This window comes from Crocodylus porosus, unplaced genomic scaffold (genome assembly GCF_001723895.1).
Source record: "Crocodylus porosus isolate Cpor-Errol unplaced genomic scaffold, CroPor_comp1, whole genome shotgun sequence".
NCBI classification, from domain to species: Eukaryota; Metazoa; Chordata; order Crocodylia; family Crocodylidae; genus Crocodylus; species Crocodylus porosus.
Window position 1 is genome coordinate 68,754,960 of NW_017728950.1, and position 4,992 is coordinate 68,759,951.

Sequence of the window (4,992 nt, forward strand, 5' to 3'; positions counted from 1 at the left end):
GTGCCAGGGGCCGGGCTATGACGCTCGCCAGCTCCTTGAGTACCCTGGGGTGCAGATTGTCAGGGTCGGCTGACTTGAAGGTATCCAGCATTGATGGAGGGTAGGGGATCCCCCTCACCCAGATTTCCCTGTCCCATAGCAGGCATGGGCATCCCGTGTGACTGATGAAAGACTGGCATCATTGAGAAAAATGATGTAATTTCCCATGAAATAGGAATCCACTATGGCAATCCATGTTGTCTCTTCTCTATTTACCAAAGACTAGATTTCCAATCCAGCTGTTTATGTAAATTCTACATTAAAAAAGGAAAGAAAGATGGAGATAGGGAAAGGGCACAGGACTCTAGAGGACTGATTTTAAAACATCTTTGATAAGCAAATACACAGGCAATGTTTTGTTTCCTCATATAGAAAAATTTTTAATTTTTCAAACATGGTGCAAATCACACAAATAGTTGAAAAATAGCCTAACAGGAATTCATCACATCAATGCCCGTTATGACTTTCCATGTTTTTTATTTACTGGGGAGTGTACATCTTAATTTTCTTAAGCTCAAATGCTGTCCCCATCACATAGACTGATTAAAGAGAAATTCTCTGAAGAGGTTTGTCTGGATTAGGGACTGATAATTCTCCCAATTAGTTGAGGGGCTGCTGAGCTGCTTCCAAGCTGCAGTAGACTTAGTAGCTGCAAACAGCACCAATATTCAAGTTAACAGTTCTAAGCAGTATGAAATGTCAAGCTGATGTCACTGGAAATTTTTACTGAAAATAATTTTGGAACAAAATACTTTAAATCCACATAAAAACACAGAAGAGCCACAGACCTATATCTTCCTAATAAAACTGTCTGCTTTTTTTGATTGAATGTCATTTGAAATTGCACTTACTACGTTGCAAAGTAACATGCAATGGGGTTGCCTCTTAACATGACCCTGTTAGATTTTCTCACAAGTGGCAATCTCTATTCAAAAGTGGAAGCTGGATGACGCTACAAGGCAGGTCAAATGGCACTATTTAGAAAAATGAAGAGTGGTGCTTCAGTCTAATAATTTTGCAAAAAGTTAAGCAACAATAACAAATTCCATGAAAATGAAAGCTTGGAGATAACAGAACTGGAGCTGTAAGGACCTGGTGAATGCGTTCTCCAAGCCTTTCAAACGAGAAGACTAGAATTTATACTGAAAGGAAAAATAAAAGCCTTTGTTCTATTTTCATAATGTTCTTCTCAGTCTCAGTAAGAATGATCATATCTCAAAATAACAGTTGCTCCATGTGGTTTGAAACTCTCCTTTGAGAGGTCACCTTACAGAGTTTCTCCCATCCAGGTTCTTTTCAGGTTATACTATTTGTATCAGTGCCATCTTGCAACCGGCAAATGCATTTTGTGAGACCTCTATCAACACTGGTACCTGAATTCCAGACGGGCAGAGTTCAGAATGTGCCCTGTTTTTCTTTTTGTTTTTTTTTTTCCTTATGCTCGGTGCAAAATTCAGTTTAGTTCATTGACAAGAAGATGATAGAGCAAGTCAACTGAAAACCTCTAATCACCCATGAATGGACAGCAGTTTCTATGTGCCTTCTCACTCCATGGGGCTCACAGGGAATGAGCAGAACCCAAAGCCAAATTTAACAATCAGCCTGTTCAGAAATGAAAGGCAGATGTTCTTGTTGACCTATGGTGAGGGCAAGAAACAGCAGAAAAGCTATTTGCAATAGACACGTGAAAATGCAGGGAGAAACACTGGTTGGAAATTGGTTTCTTTTCTGGGGTTTCTGGTGATGACTTTCTGCTCATCATTTTTCATTTCAGAATGCTAGGACCAATCAGACTGATGTACGTATTTTTTCTTTCTTGCTTAATAGTACTTGGAAGTCAACACTCGCTGCAGGTTAGAGAATGAAACAAAGAAAGGAAATGGTATGCTGTAGGTTATTTACAGATTGCTACTGAGCAAATTTAATCACAGACCTTCTGTAACTCTATCATCATTTCCCTTGATGAGACTATCACAGACTTAAATTTTGTGTAGGAGGTGGGGAAAAAGACATAATCCAAGTATAACAGGAACGGCCAATTCTGCTGTGATGGGAAGAAGCACTGCATTATTGCCAATACATTAGACCAACTTTCACATTGCGGTTAATGGCCATTAAAATTCCCTTGGCATTTCTCTGAGAAGGTAACTGAGCACCTCAAAGAACCTACATTTTTAGCCCCATGAAAGAGGACAGAATACTTCATAAATGATCATGCGTACTGTGTTCCTTATGAATTCCTTGCACGTAACAAATGTGAGAGCTGTGCATTGATACATATCCTTGATGTCATGGATCATAAGGAAGTTTCCAATTATGGTAATCAATTATCAGGGAAGACAGGTGCACTCTCCTTTTAGACCTGAATTTTCCTCCCTCTTCCTCATGCAAACATCTGCTATTCCATCTCTTATTGTTACATTCTAACTGCAAGAGTTGAATTAATAATTGACAAAATAAATGTTATAGCAAGGAAATAACTTTCCATTCTTTTCAGGCTATTATTTTTCATTTCCATGGTACTTGCCTGCATGTTGTTTTCTCTTTGTAATGAGGAGAAAAGTCATTGATGTTTGCTTCTTCCCATTACCATTGATCTTGGTAATGTCACCAGATAGCCATTTTTTTACTTTGCCTTGGTTACCAAAACTTTGTGGTTGCTTTGGTGTTAAGTCATGCCTTTTTGAAAGTTTTCTCTGGCTCCCTTTCTGCCCTTCTAGCATCTCCTGTCTCCTCTGGGATGGCCAAAGAATTCTAGTAATGCTATGGTTATCTGCTAATCATGCTGATCTAACTGTGCAACAGGAATCACATATCTTCATTGGTTTTCCTGTGTATTTACAATATGAAGTTTAAATGCATATTAAGTTTACAATATGAAGTTTAGACTCCACATCCTAATTTTTTATGCCTGGCACGATGTAACTCACTATATATGTATCTATTGTCACTTCTCTTCCTCTCCCAGATTTTTGTGCATTACCAGTCCTCTCTTTATGCATTGCTATCTTTTACCTCCTTTCTCCACTTCCTGTTTCAAAAAAGCTTCTCACAGTAAAACCATCCTCTCATCTTTGGCCCTCCAAATATTTCCCATATTTTTCCCCTTTTGAACAACTGCTTTAAACATATTTCTTTCATTACTCCTTCCTGATCTGATATCCCCCTCATATTATCTCTACATCTGCAGAAAACTGAGCCACCCTCCTTTTATTTTCTTTTGGTATGCTCTGCTTTGAGCTATCTGGGGTGATGATATTTCTATAAGGATGATTACCACAATATTATCTATCAAACATTTCTATTACTTTCTGCATTATGCAACAAGGTTCCTGCCTCGAGAGACCTACATTCTAAAATGGAAGGACATTTCATTTCAGATTTACAATTATCTCAGATGAGCATAGATCTTATTGTTTTTTCTTGTCTTTAAATTGATGCAAAGAACAACAAGTCCTTTAAAACTGGAACTAATTTCTACACTCTACAGAAGGAAGGAGAGCTCTCCACTAGACACTGAGTATATGTAGAAATCCTTCAGACTGAGGCAGCAAAATAAATCCTTTCTGAGGCTTTGACAGGACCTTAGTCTCTCTAAGTGTAACTATTCAGGTAACTGAACCCAGAATATTCTGGCTGTTTTCCAGGACAATTTATTCTTATACCGTTTATGTTTCTCAGTGGCTCATCTGCCTTAACCACTGGAGTGAGGATTAGAAAAATTGTTATTTTGGACTTTCACCTACATCTCTTTAAAGTTGATGACTACAATAAAATGGATGTCACAACTCATGCCTCTTCAAACCATTTGTTCATTGGGAGTTGAAGGCTCATTGTGTTGTTGTTAAGACTGCTGTAGATGCCAAAATATTTGGGGGTTTTTCCTTGTTTTTTTAATAAGCCCATTTCTGAGGATGTTATTGTATATAGAAGAAAATAGAAGTCATATATAGCTTACAAAATGAATTCTAATGATCAGTTTTGGTTAACAGGATTCTAATATTCAATAGATAGTAGCAGGCTCACCTTTCAGAGCTTGGGTGCAGTCCCAGGCTTGAGATCCTGCTGTGTTGATTGGTGGAGCCCATCCACCCATCAAGAGGCAGCAGGAGAAATAAAGTCATGCCCCTTTCCTGAGGGGAGGAGGAGAAGAGGTCCCCCAGACCTGATTGAAAACTGTAAACTGTCAGGTCTGGAAAACTGTAGGGGTAGAGCTCTGGAGAGTATAAGAGGAGCTGTGTGCCCAGCACGAGAGGGAAGATGCAGTGAAGGGCTCAAGAAGAGTGGAGCCAAGAAAAGCTGGGGAGCTCTCCCTCAGCGGGCAATAGGCCCAAGGCTCCTGAAGCTGCCGTTGGAGGAGCAGCCGTGGGAGTGGTGTGAGACCACTTGGGCTGTTGATGGCGCGCGGAGACCTGGCCTGGGAGCAGTGTGAGACTGCTCAGGCCCATCATGGTGCACAGTTTGCTGCACAGAGCCCAGGCTTTGGGAGCTGCAAGCAGCAGCTTGAGCCTGCAACCCTGGCAGGGCCTCGAGGCTCGCAGTGAGGCAGCTAAGGCCTCATCTCCCAGCAAGCGGCCAGGTCCCACAGTGCACAGGGCGGCGCACAGGCCCGAGCCTTGGGAGTCAGGTAGCAGCAGAGGCTGCTTGGGTTAGTTACCTGGCATGAGGACGGCTGGCTGCCTGAAGGGCCTGGCCTGTGCTAAGACAGCCCTCAGTGCCAAGCCAGGGCATAGAGAAATGGTAGTGCTGCAGAGTGAGGCTCATCACCCAGGAGCCAGCAGCAGCAGTGCAGCAGCTGAGAGGAGCTGAGCCCTTGGCACTGGAGCAGAGGAAACCCCATCGAGCTCTGCCCTGACCACCGCCACCTGAGGGAGCGTGGGTCATTGGGCCTTTGGGTCCCATGGGGGAAAGACATTTGGGGCAGGGAAAACCCAGAGAAGGGGCTGAGTGAGC